This window comes from Hemiscyllium ocellatum, chromosome 19 (genome assembly GCF_020745735.1).
Source record: "Hemiscyllium ocellatum isolate sHemOce1 chromosome 19, sHemOce1.pat.X.cur, whole genome shotgun sequence".
Lineage (NCBI taxonomy): Eukaryota > Metazoa > Chordata > Chondrichthyes > Orectolobiformes > Hemiscylliidae > Hemiscyllium > Hemiscyllium ocellatum.
In genome coordinates, this window is record NC_083419.1 from 50,662,555 (window position 1) to 50,679,785 (window position 17,231).

General features: G+C 42.1%; 1 protein-coding gene across 3 annotated transcripts in view; it reads right to left on the reverse strand.

The window, feature by feature from the left end:
- LOC132824974 (proline-rich protein 5-like) overlaps positions 1 to 17,231 on the reverse strand; it is a 128,063-nt gene that overhangs the window by 7,233 nt on the left and 103,599 nt on the right. The gene's annotated exons all lie outside the window — the stretch shown is intronic.

Genomic DNA, 17,231 nt, shown 5'->3' on the forward strand with positions numbered 1-17,231 from the left:
AGAGAGAGGGCAGGGGGAAGACAGACGAGGGGAAAAGAGTGGGGAGAGAGAGTGGGGGAAGAGAAGGGGAAAGAGAGAAAGAGAGGGAGGGAGTGGGGAGAGAGAGGCGGGCAGAAGAGACAGAGAGGGAGGGGGAAAGAGAGTACTTGAAATGAAGCCTCCCACAGTGTATAATTAAGTTAGCTGCTGTTCTTCGGACATTAGGAGAAGCTCATTGTACAAAAAGACTCTAGGCCTTCAAAAACAATGCTGTTTCATATTTCTGTACATATCTATCATAGCCACGTTCACACTGGGAATTCTCAATTTCATCCACCTTTCATCCAAAGAAAGTGAATGTCAGTTGCATATTTAAAGTCGAAGACTGGAGCTTGCAGCCACGTACTCTACGCATGTGATGTTTGAGGGCATATTTAATATGGAGCCAGACATGTGGCTTATATTATTTTCACCCGTTATGGGATTAATCTGACTGAGATGGATGACAGCAACTCTCTGCAATGCTCAAAGACTGCAAGAGAAGGGTTTAGTATGGTCAGTTCTTTGCAATATTCATGAACAGTGCAGGAGGAAATACATCCTCAGTGCAGGCTGTGCTGAAAGTGGCTGAAGAAACTGTGACAAAATGTGACCAGTCACAACACAGAAAACTGCCACACTCTCACATCTGAGTAGCGGCTGACAAAAGGCTGAATAAAGTCAAATTAAGTTGTTAACATTTATGCGACTGCTATACAAAGAGTGCCATATCATTGTAAAGCCTCAATTCTATTTGAAAGCATCTACTTTTGTAAAACTCTGGCTTAGAAATACTGTGACAATGGGAGAAAAGTTACAATACATTGAAGGATTACGATAGCACCTCCAAGAATTGTAGTGTTTTAATTTGGAAGCAGCACCTCTAATAGGGTACAATTGACCATAAAACAATTTCCACTTTGTAATTCTGAAGAAGTCATATTAGACTTAAAACATTGACTCTGCTTTTCTCTCCAAGGATGTGGCGATACCTGTCGAGTTTCTCTAGCATTCTATACTTGTTTAAAGGAGTTATGGTGTATTTGAATGGATTTTCCCTATCTGTCTCTGGTGCATCATGTCAACACATATCTGTCCTCCACACCTGTAGCTCACACAGTAACTCATCATTTCTTTATGTTTGCATTTTTCAGTTCAGACGCCAGTGAACATTCACAGAGTTTGCAGAGTGAAACATTGTACCACTTTCCCAATAAATTGCACAATCTCTCTTCCATATTGAAATGTCCTGCATGTACAGGAGAGAGCATATTTTAGATAGTGGGTCCATTTTTGATATGCAGAAATAGGTTTACATTTGCGCCATTAACAGGTCAGCACTGTGGGCAAAAGTTGGCAAACAGTTGGCACTTATGAAAACTGAACTTCCAAACAACCAAAGAACAAGCTGCTATAAATTCGACTGGTAAATAAATTGAGAGTTGCTCTGCTAAGTAGTTTATAAATATTTTTCTAATGATATGCAGTTTTAAAATGATCAGGGGATAGGGATAGAATCTTTCTCCTTTGAAATCAGTCTCCAAATCTAGCATTCTGGGGCCAAATTTAACATAACTCACATAAATTTCAAATGAACCTCAGAGACATATCCAAACAGTAGGTCCAGATACCGCATGTGTTTTTTTTGAACTTCTGGAACTTTTCCAACATAAGCCATCCTTGATGCCTGAATAACGGCTCCTTGTCACTTCAGGAAAATTACAACATTGAAAATTACTTGCACAAGTTTCACTGAGCGCTGCAAACCTTACAAAGCTGGATAAACTAATTTCATGCAATTTCATTTCAGGGAGACCATCTTCAATCTCAGGCACACAGCTGAAATCCTCATTCCTTACAGGAGGTGTACCCTTTGTGTGGGCGCAAACGTGTCAAAATATGACATCAGTGATCGTTTTTCTGAATCTCTTCCCACTTTCTCAGTCCAGACATCAAAAACACAACTGCTTTTACTGCATCAGAATTCAAGATGGCTTTTAAAAAGAAACGTTGATTACTCAAAACATTGAGGGAGTCCAATTGCAAATCTTAAGAAAACTAGAGTCTAGATATATTTGCGACAGAACATGACACAAGTTAAGCTTTTGTTTTGTCTCCTGCAAAAGCCAGACACCAAAGAAACAAACCCCGTCATATCTGATCTCTACAACAGATGAGAATGAGGATCTTATAAATCGTGGGAGTTTTTAAGTCACAACTAACCATTAGCTACTGGCTTCTAGACAATAACCACACTTCGTTGGCACTTGTTTGACACAGTCTTCAGCTTGAAATGGCTCTCTTGACTTCAAACATGAATATCATTTATCATTCCAACTGACAGTAATGGAAAGGAAGGACAGCACTTTTTCTTTACAATTACTTTAAGTACAGCCTCAGTGGAACTTTGCAAATGATGGTCCTACTCGACTGGAATATTTTCATTCATACAACTCTCCTCAGGAATGCTTTACTCTCTCCTATTGCTGTTAAGCTTTAGAACCATAACTGACAGAATTGTGAAGTAACCAAACAGAAATTGAAATAGGAACTGGCTCCTTTACAAATCAAGAGGACAATTATCCTCCAGTATGTGTGTTGTACACCATATAGTCAGGAAAGCAGCTGCTGAAATCTCAGTGGCTCAATTTGTAACTGGCATTATATATTAGCCAAGAAAGCAAAGAAAACAGACTAACTGCCCCTGTTGTATTAGATACACTGAGAAAATTGAAGAAAAAACAGAGAATTACTGAGAAGCTCAGCAAGTCTGGCAGCATCTGCAGAGAGAGAGAAGCAGAGTTAGCATTTCATGTTTGATATGAATTCCTCGGAGCTCTCAAGCATTTCCTGTGCTTGTTTCAGATTTCCAGCAGCGGCAGTATTTTGCTTTTATATTGAGAAAATAACTGCTTTAACTAAACTCTAGGTGCATTTATGGAAACCATGGATCGTGCTGATATTCTGAAAGACTAGTGGGAAGTTGCCATACGGCAGTGTACAGAAACTGTGAACAGCCAACTTAAACTTTAAGATCACACAGAAACTGCCCATGAGGGTTGCTGTTTAAATTGTCGAGAGCTCACCCAAGTATACTTATATCACGAAGTGTATTTTGCTTTTACAGTAGGTACATCTCACAAACAAAGGAGCACACCGATTAACAGCATAGTGTGATACAAGGTAAAGAAAATCCTTGAATAGAGATGACATTTTGAAATTTTGAAATCAGCAACTTTACTGATTACCCTTCATTTATGAAAACAAGTGTTTATTTATTCACTCTGAGTTACACATCACATCTTGCTTTAACAGTTCAATAAGTGTATCCATTAAGTAGCTCAGCCACAGAGAAGAGGGAATGTTTAATCTCAGACATGTGCTGGAGTCAGTTCATTTCTGCTGTGACAGAGAGGGGCCAATGCAGTTAGCCTCAGAACAGGTCAGTGCATTGCAATTGAGCTTGATAATGTATTTTATCCAAGTTTCAACTCACTTTTTCCCATTTGCTTATCATTTCTAAGGATCAAAACGATCAACATATTTGGCCCCCAATCCTGTCCCACTCTCTGTAATTGTTTAACACCGCAATTGCATTTATATACTGACCTGGTATGTTAATAACTTTCCCATTCTTCCTATGCATCCTGCTGTTTTTGTTCCTCTCACGCTGACATAGTGTGCACTTTTCTCTGATGTATATTTTTTTCAGGTTTTGTTTTATTTTAGACTTTTGGTAGTTAACGATCTGTTGTCCTCATCCATGTATAAAGCAAAGAGGAATTCACTGTTTTCTCATTTGACGGAGGAAGGAATGTAAATGGGCTGAGTAGGCAGAGCTGACAGAGGAACAATATTGTGGCAGAGGAAAATTATTGGAATCTGGTCTCCACAACTGCACAGTGAACAGGAGAAAACAGCTAAGGGAAAGTCAATGCTACAGAAAATTTGGGTAGAATTGAAAGCTGCAACTGAGTCAACATCTCAATAATTAGGAGGCGCTGAAATATTCTGTTTCGTTGAAAAGGAGTTTTGCACCTTTTTTCAGTTGAGTATGACCCAATACAAGCAAAGCCATTTGGCTCATCTGAAACAATTGATGCTATTAAACATGGCTTTGTTCCCAGGATGGCTAACTGTGGAATGGACATTGATTGCATGAATAATGCATCAGTCACTTTATCAAGTGTTTCAAATACAGATAGCTATCGTGCTGAATTTTCAATTTTGGGACAGATCCTGACGCCAGAATTGTTTCTGGCTTCTGATCGTTTATCGTGCTGATGGCTGACAAAATTTCAAGATGGTCGAAGGACAGTCAGTTGACATTAATGCCACCCACTAATGGATGGCCGACATGTGTCAATGCTAAAGGGCCAATAGGAAAGCTTCAGCAGTGGGTGATTAGCAGCCTTCCTGGAGTGGAAGCTCCTGATGTAAGTAGCAGAAAGGGAAAAAAAAAGCCTCCGGAAAGAGCTAATCCATGCAGATCTTTTTTTTAAAAATTCATTTATGGAATATAGGGATCATTGGCTAAGCCAGCATTTTTTTTGCTTATTCTTAATTGCTCTGGAGGTGCTGGTGGTGAGCTTGAACTGCTGCAGTCCTTGGGGTGCCCACAGCACTGTTAGAGATTCATCGAAACTGACGGATTTTCAAAATGTTCAAATGAGACATTGCCTGACCTACACTGTGGAGGGGAAACCCTTTCACAAGTAACCTGTGGCTGACTGTGATGGCCTCATGGTATTTTCATCAGACTGTTAATTCAGAGACCCAGATAACATTCTGGGGACCTGGGTTCAAATCCCACTATGGCAGATAATGGGATCTGAACTCAATCAAAATCTGGAATTAAGAATCTAATGATGACCACAAATCCAATGCTGATTGTCGGAAAGACCTATCTCTTCACTTTAGGGAACACAACAGTCATCCTTACACAGTCTGGCCAATGTGTGACTTCAAACCAGCAGTGATGCGGTTGACTCTTAACTGCCCTTTGCACAATTAAGGGATGGGTAATAAATGCTGGCCTGGCCAGCGATGCCCACGTCTATTGAATGATTAAAAAAAGACTTGCCCGTTAACTATTATGGATGGGTGGGTGTGCTAATATCACAGATTTGGAGCTGGCCTCTTGCTGGCCAACCTAATTATCCACCAGGAAGTTGCCTTCATTCATTCCTGTGGCTTAGATGCAGCAAAACTGAAAAATGCTGATTATTTCTGTTTGAAATGTGATTGATCCTCAATTTTCTCAACTTACTCTGCCCTGAAATTGTTGTCCTTATTTTTGTTTTCCATAACTTGAATTGGCCTGGGTGTGTGCAGAGTGTTTAAAAGGCTTAAATGCTCATGCTCCCAATGAAAATTGTCGATGATCAGCACTCGGGTGGTAATCCTGCAGCTCTCAGGTTTAGCAAGCCCATGTTCTGATAAACAACAATTAGAATCAAAATGGTGTGTTAAAAACAGCCTTTCAAACAGATGTGTCCTATTAGCACAGCACCAATTAGTATCTCGATCCTTTGGCCAAAATAATTCTCTCCAGATTGAAATAGAGAGGAGAAAAAACATTAATTAACAATGAATATTTTGCTTCATGTTAACATATCAAATAGTCACCAGTGATGAGGTAGTGAAATGCATTGTTTTCCACTTTAACACAACAGCCTCAGTTTTAACGTGCTGTTTATATTGAGAGCCTTACATTTCTTCTACATGGAAGCTAAATGGATATTTAATGTGCATGCCCTTTGGTACCTCACACTCTTTGCACCATAGAGACTGTTGCAAAGACTTTTCCAGCGTAGGAAGGCTTTGTACATAAAGAAAGGAAAGCTGGACTGCAGAGACAAAATAAAGTGCTAACAAAACCCAATTCCCCTGGCTGCACACAATGGCTCCTGTGTGAGAGAGAACAGTCAGGGGCCCGCAAATATTCTGAAATCTCTGCCAAGCTCCCTCAGAGACTAATTTTCAGAGCACCATGAACTCCAGCTCAAAGGCACTGCTGACTTTTGCCTGCTCAACACTATATTGACTGGGGGTGAGGGCACAGAACAAAAGTATGAATATCATAGGTGAAATTTTAAATCCAATTCTGTAGTCCATGATTAACAAGTTATGCCTCCAGCTCAGTGTCACTCTCATAAATCCCATATTTTACACTTCAGACAGTAATCACACTCAAACAAAGCCACCCAGAAAAACCTAGAGATCTATGGAATGGGTTTTTCTGGGCCTATATTTGTTTGAAACTACGGAAATCAAGAAAGGGGAGTCTGTAAATTAAAACAAGGGCAGACCATCCCTTGAGCCTTCTCAAAAGGTCAAGGCTATTCCGAGTGCTGCCTACAATCTATTTTCCCTTGCAAAGCAAAAGATTGTACTTTTAAGACTGTGTTTGGTCAAAGTGACCCGGACTCCACTCCTCTTTCGAAGAGGTAGTTCCATAGACTCACGACCCTGAGAAACAAAAATCATCTACATCTTAAGCAGGAGATAAAAACCAAGTGCTAGAAAAACAGAGCTAACGTTCCGAGGCCGATGTGACTCTGCAGTGGAACTTTGGTAGTGTATGCAGAAGCTGAGCTCCAACTCCCAGTTCCAAAGAAGGGTTATACAGTTTTCAAAACATTGACTTGGTTTATCCCTTCACAGATACTGCCAGGGCTGCTGAGTTCCTCAGCACTTTGTTTTCATTTCAGATCTCCAGCAGTTTGCTTTTATTTAAATCGAGACTTTTGGTTTTTAAAACAGTAAGCTCTAACATTAATCTCTTAAAAGGGGAAACATCGATTCAGCTTCCACCTTATCAAGCCTCTCAGGTTTCAATAAGGTCACCCCTCATTCTTCTAATGAACAACAATGGAGACAGGTCTAACTGTCCAACCTTTCCCCTTATGATAATCCAAACATCACAGAATCAATTAACTGAACCACTTCTAACACAATGATGTATTTTCTCAAAGACCAATATTGTACAAAGTGTTCCAGTTTCATGTCACCAATTCTGTTTAGTTGATGCAAAACTTTATTTTTTAAAATTCCAATCCTCTTGCAATAAGCACCAATATTCCAGTAGCCTCATTACTTGCTTCATCTGCAAACTAACATTAGCATTTGTGTACAAGCCTATCTGATCCATCTGTACCACAGGATTCTGCAATCTCTCTCCAGTTAAGTAGTATCCTTCCTTTCTACTCTACCTGCCAAAACAGACAAGTTCACATTTCCCCCACGTTATACTCCATCTGTTATTTTTGTGCCCATTCAGTTAACCTATTTGTATTCCTTTGTATATGCCTTGTGTTCTCTTCACAACTTTCTCATCTTTCTATCATCAGAAAATAGAATTATAATAAAATATGGTCCCTTTATTAGATTAGATTAATTACAGTGTGGAAACAGGTCCTTCGGTCCAACAAGTCCACACCAACCCGCCGAAGCGCAACCCACCCATACCCCTACATTTACCCCTTACCTAACACTACTGACAATTTAGCATGGCCAATTCACCTGACCCGCACATCTTTGGACTGTGGGAGGAAACCGGAGCACCCAGAGGAAACCCACGCAGACACGGAGAGAACGTGCAAACTCCACACAGTCAGTCGCCTGAGTCGGGAATTGAACCCGGTTTCAGGCGCTCTGAGGCAGCAGTGCTAAGCACTGTGCCACCGTGCCGCCCACCATTGTCCAAGTCATTGATGCAGATTGCCAGATTTCCAGCAACAATGCTGACACCTAGCAAGGTATGTTTAAGTATACTCAAAGAACGGAAGGAAAATGCATTAACTGCTTTTTTTAAATAGTGAAGGATTACGTTTATAGAAAATAAATGATTTGACGTACACATTAGAAGTTGCAACATCGCAAAATTTAAAAAAAAAATCAGAACTGAAAAAGATGACATTACGTGGATGTAAAAACAGCTTTTCCCATGCTATGGAGATTAGATTAGATTCCCTACAGTGTGGAAACAGGCCCTTCAGCCCAACAAGTCCACACCGACCCTCCGAAGAGCAACCCACCCAGACCCATTCCCCTACATTTACCCCTTCACCTAACATTCCAGGCAATTTAGCATGGCCAATTCACCTGACCTGCACATCTTTGGACTGTGGGAGGAAACCGGAGCACCCGGAGGAATCCCACGCAGACACGGGGAGAGTTGCCCGAGGTAGGAACTGAACCGGGTCCCTGCTGCTGTGAGGCAGCAGTGCTAACCACTGAGACACCGTGCCACCCCTAATTTGTTTGTCACAATTTTATGCATGATTTAAAAGATTTGTGACTTTGAAGCAATGGTAGTTTGTAAGGGTTTAACAATGATCTTTACGGAATAGATTAGAATTATAACAGCAACTTCCAGATTTCCAGGTTTAACTTGCACGTCAGATTCCAGACATTGTAGTCAATTTCATAAGTTATTTTGGCAAAAGCTGATAGTTTCACATCACGTGTATTACAAAATTTACTTCACATCTTCTGCGTGAATAATAAAAATATCAACTTCACTTGAGCCTCTTAGAAACCACTGAACAGAAAGTATATATGAGGTACAGCTGTGCAATTGTACTAACTGCAATCTTCCTGTCACCTTGGACTAACAGGATGTATGTGTGCGCGTGTGTGAGAGTAAAGTGGTAAGGGTCTCTTGAGGTCACCATTAAGACGTGATGAAACAATGGAGTGCACATGAAGCAGTGCAGTAGACCACTCCCTTCGTGACTCCCTTGTCAGATCCACACCCCCCACCAACCCAACCTCCACCCCCGGCACCTTCCCCTGCAACCGCAGGAAATGTAAAACTTGCGCCCACACCTCCACACTCACTTCCCTCCAAGGCCCCAAGGGATCCTTCCATATCCGCCACAAGTTCACCTGTACCTCCACACACATCATCTATTGCATCCGCTGCACCCGATGTGGCCTCCTCTATATTGGTGAGACAGGCCGCTTACTTGCGGAACGCTTCAGAGAACACCTCTGGGCCGCCCGAACCAACCAACCCAATCACCCCGTGGCTCAACACTTTAACTCCCCCTCCCACTCCACCGAGGACATGCAGGTCCTTGGACTCCTCCACCGGCAGAACACAACTACACGACGGCTGGAGGAGGAGCGCCTCATCTTCCGCCTGGGAACCCTCCAACCACAAGGTATGAATTCAGATTTCTCCAGCTTCCTCATTTCCCCTCCCCCCACCTTGTCTCAGTCGGTTCCCTCAACTCAGCACCGCCCTCCTAACCTGCAATCCTCTTCCTGACCTCTCCGCCCCCACCCCACTCCGGCCTATCACCCTCACCTTGACCTCCTTCCACCTATCCCACCTCCATCGCCCCTCCCCCTAGTCCCTCCTCCCTACCTTTTATCTCAGCCGGCTTGGCTCTCTCTCTCTTATTCCTGATGAAGGGCTTATGCTCGAAACGTCGAATTCTCTATTCCTGAGATGCTGCCTGGCCTGCTGTGCTTTGACCAGCAACACATTTGCAGTAGTTTAACTGACCACTGGGATATAACAGAATGGCAGCAATTCACTCCAGTTTATTACTGTACTATGTTTAAGTATACAGACCAGTAGAAAGCTGAGGACACAAGCAAACAGTCTGTTCCCAATCTTCTGTAATTGCTCTTTCAAGGTGGGAAAAACATGCCAGGAGTGGAGGCAATTTGCTAGCAATCTTTGACTGCCCTGTACTGGCTGTACACATGAAATCACTAGTCCTTGAGAAACAGCAAGCCAGAGGTTAGTACATCACAACAACGTGAAATTCATTCAAATTGCTTTTCTTCCTCTCTGCATGATGCAAGAAAAGTTGCTCCCCACTGTCCAACCATGCTGATGTGCTGCTTCATTGCCAATGTTAGCACCATGTTGGGACTTACACCTGATAGAAAGTTTGTTTATATGGTAAGTTCAGCTCTGTTCATTGCTTGACTCTTTTTTGGGCACTGAATGGTTCTGCAGTCTCTCTGGGAGGGAGACACTTCATTGAACAGTCAGGTAAACCTTGGGTTTCTTAAGCAAATAGTGGGATTCTAACAGTTCACCAATGGGAACCCAGGGATGAGCAGATTTCTGAAATTTTTCTGAGTGTTCCTGTAAATATTTTTAAGCAAAACATACGATGCATCTGGGGTAGGCAGGATTGAACCCAAACCTTTTTCTCCAGAGGATGGGACACGACGTATGCTTCAAGAGCCTGAATCAATCAATCAATCAATCAGAGCTGCACATGAACCGACAAGCTGTTGATACTAAACACTCCTGCACACTACTGTAACCTTTCCCACAATAGTAGTGCTGTGTTACTTAGACAAAACAAGGCCCAGTTGCAATATACCATTAATATAATTTAGCGATACCAAAACACAGACCCTTCTGCTACAAATCTCAACATGATTCTCATCTGATGAACGAAAAGGTACTGAGATCAACATTCCAGAAAGATCAAAAGTTCAAAGAACTTTTCCCAAAATTTGAAGTTCAAAGAACACTTTTACCTCCATCCAGTCTGTGACTCATCCACACCACTCCGTTTCCTCCCTCCCCCTGAGACGTCTAGACCTCAGAGACAAGCACTTAGCCAACATCCACATTCAAAACTGAAGTTAACAATGTGCCATTATATCACAGTGAAATCTTCTATGCCTTCAAGTGGAGACATATCTCTAAAACTATTTCATCTCAATCCTCACAGGAAAGCCTCAAAACCCCAGGGGAATGTAAGAAAGGATGAAAACCTGGCAAAATAGGACTTTACCTTAGTTTCTGATATTCGCTCTTGGGGAATTGTGTTGCCTGAGGCCAGGAAAAGAGTCTGCATTGTCTGGGATGAAACTAAGACAACTTGAAATCCAAGGATAGAATACATTTATAACCCCTAAATGGTAAATAACTAATCCCCCCAGGATACCTACTTTCACAAATGCGGTGAGTGGCTGTCATTTTAAAGGTTTATTAAGACTGACTGAAACCGTTGTAATATTGGGTGAGTGGATTCTGTGAAGAACTGTCCACCAGTTCTGGGGGAAATAACAATCCACCATCTCGGAGTTATCTGACGAAATTCCAATGATTCCTTAGGTAAATTCATGTGGCAAGATATTGAGCTCTAAGATGGAAAAGCATCAGGAAGAGCTTTCATTGTGTACCAAGCTCATGTATGATACCAGGCAATACAATAAGCTCAGTGCTCCAGAGAAAAAGAAGGAACCAGGATCTTCACATCAATGATATCCAATAAAGTCTGCTGGATGGGGCAGGCTGTGTTAATAGACAATAGACAGTAGGTACAGGAGTAGGCCATTCAGCCCTTCGGGCCTGCACCGCCATTCAATATGATCATGGCTGATCAATAGCACCCAAGTCCTGAAAGGTCCTGCCCACATTAATGCCAGAGGATAACTAACTAGCTTGGTAGTGGCACATTTTACACACATCACCTATCGGAAGGTTGGATTGTTGAGACAAGAACAGAAAGTGAGGTTAACTTAAACACTAGAGCTTTGTGAGTTGCAGAAATTCTTTGCTTACTCAGTAGAATCCGCTTGCTCCCAATCTGAAGCCTTTGCCACCTTGTATTGGAATCATTCTCTGCAGTTCAGAGGTTAGAATCCCCTAAACAGGGAAAAAAGTCAATAGCTAACAATAAATCATCCCAGTTCTTCCACTGACAGAAAGTTGTTAATTTTGGTTATTCAGTGATTACGTGTGATGCAGAAAGTGAAGAGTGACTATAAGACTGTTAAAATAAGCAAATTGAGGGGATTAGGATGGATGTAACATTCAACCCACACAAAAGGCATTTAAGACAGCTAATTTCTCAACCCATTTCCTTATGATGACCCTTAGAGCTGCTGCCAACAACACAGCTCAGTCAGTGGGATTGCATGGCAAACATGAACAAATACTGGTGGAATTCCCACTGTTCACATTTCACGGTGCGTACCCACATCACTGATGTAGACTCGGTGCAATCCTACAATTACTTCAGTGTGAACCTAAAGCAGAAAGAGAACTCTTTACAGACAACCTGGTCAAAAGGTGAATGAAATAAAATCAGAGTATGTAATCAATGACTGAGTAATTTAGATGACACAGTATGATTACATGAGTACAACACAATCACTCAGGCTCAAAAGTAAACAGTAGAACGTAAAAGTAACAGAACGTAGAACAGTACAGGAAGAGGCCCTTCAGCCTGTCCATAAGACACAGGGGTGGAAGTAAGGCCATTCGGCCCATCGAGTCCACTCCATCATTCAATCATGGCTGATGGGTATTTCAACTCCACTTACCCGCATTCTCCCTGTAGCCCTTAATTCCTCGTGACATCAAGAATCTATCAATCTCTGTCATATCAGTGCTGACCATGGTGCCATTCTAAGCTAATCTCTCTGCCTGCACATAGTCTGGATTGCTTTGTTCCTTGCTTGTTCATGTGTCTGTCTGAATGCTTCTTAAACTTTGCTATCGTATCTGTTTGTACATCCTCCCCTTGCAGTGTGTGCCAGGAACCTACCACCTCTATATAAAAAAAAACTTACCCCCTCACTTTAAACCTAGTATTTGACATTACCGCCCTGGGAAAAAGGCTGTGAGTATCCATTCTATCTTATAATTTTATAAACTTCTATTGGGTCGCCCACAGCCTCCAACATTCTAGAGAAAATAATCCAAGTTTGTCCAATCGCTCCTTTATAGCTAACACCATCCAATCCAACCAAACCCCTGGTAAACCTCATTTGCACCCTCTCCAAAGCCTCCACATCTCTCCTGTACGTTGATTTATTTGAAAAGATCACATTTCCTCCAGTTTCAACTAGCACACTAGACAGACATTAAAGAACTCAACATGAATCCCACCCACTTGTGAGAGAACCTAACTGGTCAATGCAGGACCTTGCCCAGGATTTAGGATCCGGGGGGGCGGGGGGTGAAATCACACGTTCTTCATTGTTGGATGCCTGGGCTCAGGTGAGGGAGAATGTATGGGCAGAGAGCAAGAAGGTTGCAGGGAAAAAACAGACTTTCATTGCACCTTGCTGTTCCACATGCCAGGTCCCTCACAGAACTCTTGGCAATGAGTAACTAACCCGGAGGCTTAGGCCACTGCACCTGCAGTCAGAGTCATACAGCACAGAAACAGACTCTTCGGTCCAACTAGTCCACGCTGACCATAATCCCAGACTAAACTAGCCCCAACTACCTGCTCCTGGCCCACAATCCTCCAAATATTTCTTATTCATGTATTTATCTAGATGTTTTTTAAATATTGGAACTGTACCTACATCCACCACACTTCCTCTGGTGATTCATCCCATCCGTGAACCAATGTATGTAAAGAATTTGTCCCTCATGTCTTTTTAAAATCTTTCTCCTTTCACCTTAAAATATATACCCCTGGTCTTGAAATTTTCTCCCCCCTCGCCGGGAAAAGACACCTATTATTCCTCTTATTTAGACTCTTCATGATTTTATAAACCTCTATAAGGTCACCCCTGAACCTTCTACATTCCAGTGCAAAAAGTCCCAGCCTCCTCGCCATAACTCAAACTCTCCATTCCCAACAACATCCTGGTAAGTCATTTTTGAACCCTCTCCAGCTCAATAATAATCCAGGTGATAACAGGGCAACCCAGAATCGGACACAGTACTCCAGACGAGGCCTTACCAACGTCCTGTACAGCCTCAACATAAATGTCCCAAGTCCTATACTCAAAGGTCTAAGCATGTGGAGGGAAGGAGTACCACAGTAACCCAGCGACAAAGGAAGATATTTCCAAATCTGGATGGTGTGGGGCTTAGAAAGGAAATCTCATCCACATTTTTGCCCTTGTCCTTCTAAGTGGTATAACTTGAAAGTTGGAAGGTGATACCTAAGGAACCTTGGCGAGTTGCCAGCATGTAGTAGATCTTACACCTTCCTGCCACTGCGCATCAGTGGTGGTGTGAATGTTGAATGTGGTAGTGAATGGGGCATCAATCAAGCGGGCTGCTTTTTCCAGGATGGTTTTGAACTTCAAGCATTGTTGGAACTGCACCCAAAAAGGGAAGTGAGGATTATTTCATCACGTTCCTGACTTCTGTCCTGTAATTGCTGGATAGGATTTGGGGTAAAGGTGGCGAGTTACTTGCTGCAGAATTCCTTGCTTCTGACTTTTGCTCAGTAGCCATAGTACTTCCATGGTTAGTTCCACTCCATGGAAACACCCAAGCTGATAGTGGGGGAATTCAGTAATGGTAGTGCCATTTAACGTAGAGGGAAGATGGTAAGATGGTCTCTTGTTAGTGATGATTATTACCCACCAAAAGTGTTACCTGCCACCTTTCAGCCCAAACCTAGATATTGTCCAGATCTTATTGCATTGGGATATGGACTGCTTCAGTATCTGAGGAATTATGAATGGTGCTGAACATCATGCGATCATTGGCAAACATCCCGACCTCTGATCTTACAACGTAGAGAAGGTCATTGAGGAAGCAGCTGAAGGTGGCTGGGCCTAGGACACTGAGAAATTCCTGCAGAGATTTCCTTGGAAATACAATTAGAGGAAACAGCCAAGAAAAGATACCTTGTGTAAAATCCATGTCAGGCATTCAGTCTCTCAAAATGTGTATTGAAATTTGGAGTTATAAAAGAGCCTGCACTTTGAGACTGACCTCAGTTTGATTGTGACACTAAAGGTGGGATTTTCCTCTCTCAGTGGAGAGGAAAGAGTTGCAAAGGGTCAGCGGGATACCATCGAGGGGTTGCCCAGATCTGTTAAATTCCAACAAACCAAACAAAGGGCTTTCAAAATGCGGCAAAACTGAAAGGAAGTGGCATTTTAAAAACAGCATTAAACACACTACCCAGCTTCTCCAAATCAGCACAAAAACTTCGCTTTATACCATTGCTGGGTTAACCCTCTCCCCAATAATTTTTCCCATTTTCCCAAATTTCATGTCATAACAAAACGTCACTAATTCCTATTCACAATTTTGTTTTGGTTACTCGTCAAAGTAGCAGGTCTATTACCAAGACAAAATGAAAAGAAACCACTAACTTAGTAATGATTAACTAATTCCTAACGTTGTTTTGCCTGTGCACTCTATTTATTGAAGTACCATTTGCATAAATGTGAAAACTAGTGAGTAATACAAATTTGTGAGAGTGTACAGGCAGACTCTGGGTCACGAGCAAGTTCCATTCGAGTCTATTCACAAGTTGATTTAGAGTCAGATTGTCATTGTGAAACAGACCCTTCGGTCCAACTCTTTCACGCCAACCAAATTAAACTAGTCCCACACCCCTCAATACGCTTATTATTCATGTACTTATCCAAACATTTTTTAAATGTTGTAACTGTACCCGCATCCACCACTTCCTATGGCAGTTCATTCCACATTCGAACCATGCTCTGCGTAAAAAAAGTTGCCCCTCAGGTCCTTTTTAAATCTTTCTCCTCTCACCTAAAAACTATGGCCTCTAGTGAACTTCCCCACCCGAGGGGAAAGACCTTTGCCATTCACCTTATCTATGCCCCTCATGATTTTATAAACATCTATAAAGTTACCTCTCAATCCCCTATGCTCCAGTGAAAAATGTCTGACCCTATTTGGAAGCAAGTCGGAACACAATGTGGGACAATATAAAATAGGCATTCACACGTTGGAGCTTTACAATTTATACTTATAAACTCCTACATGGGATCGCATTTGTATGTATGAGTGTTCGTAAGTAGGACTTTAGTAAAGTCAGAGTCTCCCTATAAAGAGAAAGCCTACAGATCATGCCCTCTCTGCAGACACAGAATCCCAAGCTGCACAGTCCTTAGTAATATCAGTTCCAGAGTTACCTTCTGAAACATATCCATCTTTCAGTGCAACATTAAGAGGTTGTGACTCAAATTGATTTATCAATTTAACCTGAAAGGCACATATTTTTGAAGGAAATATCATCTGAAAACTGCAGTTCTAAAAAAACAGAACATTTGTAATAATTCAACAGAAAATGGCACGATCTTCGCATTAAGTTACTGTATTATTCAATCACATCATGAGCACGTTGCTGGTTAGGCCAGCATTTATTGCCCATATCTAATTGCTCAGAGGGCAGTTAAGAATCAACCACATTGCTGTGGGTCTGGAGTCACATGTAGGCCAGACCAGGTAAGGACAGCAATTTCTCTCTCATAAGGACATGAGTGAACCAGATGTGTTTTTCTGGCAATTGACAATGGATTCATGGTCACCATGAGATTCTTAACTCCAGATCTTTATTGAATTCAAATTCCACCATCTGCTGTGACAGGATTCAAACCTGGTGCCCCAGCAGATTACCTCGGTCTCTGGATTAACAGTCCAGTGATAATACCACTAGACCATTGTCTCCCCTTGTCCATTCACACAGGGGTATACTTGTAAATAGGGACATTTTGCTAAAACTATACAAGGCACTAAGCAGACCACACCTAGAATACCGTGAAGAGTTTTGGGCCCCCCATTTAAGGGAAGATATATTGGCATTGGAGGCAGCCAACCAATGATCCAAAGTATGAAAGGATTTTCTTATGAAGAGGGGCTGAGTATGTTAGGCCTGCACTAATGGGAGTTTAGAAGGAGTATGTGAAACAAGAAATACTCTCAGGCGGCTTGGCAGGGTTGCTGTGGAGAGATTGATGTCCTTTGTGGGAGAGGATAAGAACTGAGAGCAATATCGCAGAGTAAGGGGTTGCCCAGTTATGATGGATAGGAGGAGGAATTTCTTCTCTCAGAAGGCAGTGAACTTTTAGGAACAGTGGACTTTAGAGTCCAAGTCATTGGGTATTTTCAATTGCTTACTTCTGCTCCTATGTCTTATGCCTACTTTCATTGTTCAATCCCTCAACAGTAACTTTATCGGTGGGATTCACTTACTTTTTTATTGTTTCTCTCTACCAAAGATCACTATTATGCAGTTGCTAATGCCACCACCGGTTACCATCTGTGTAATCCTCCACACACCCCAGTCCTTCCATCCTCTGTCCTCATGTGCCTAACAAAACTTCTTGGTCTTCCTCTTCTTTCTCCTCCCCATATGCCACATGACCCACATTCTTTGCACCCACCACCATTGCCTCCCCTTCACCAACTCCAACACCATGTGTGCTCCAGTCCAACTTACAGCTCACCAGACTCAGTGCACAGGGCTGATGGCACAATCATTTACAACCAT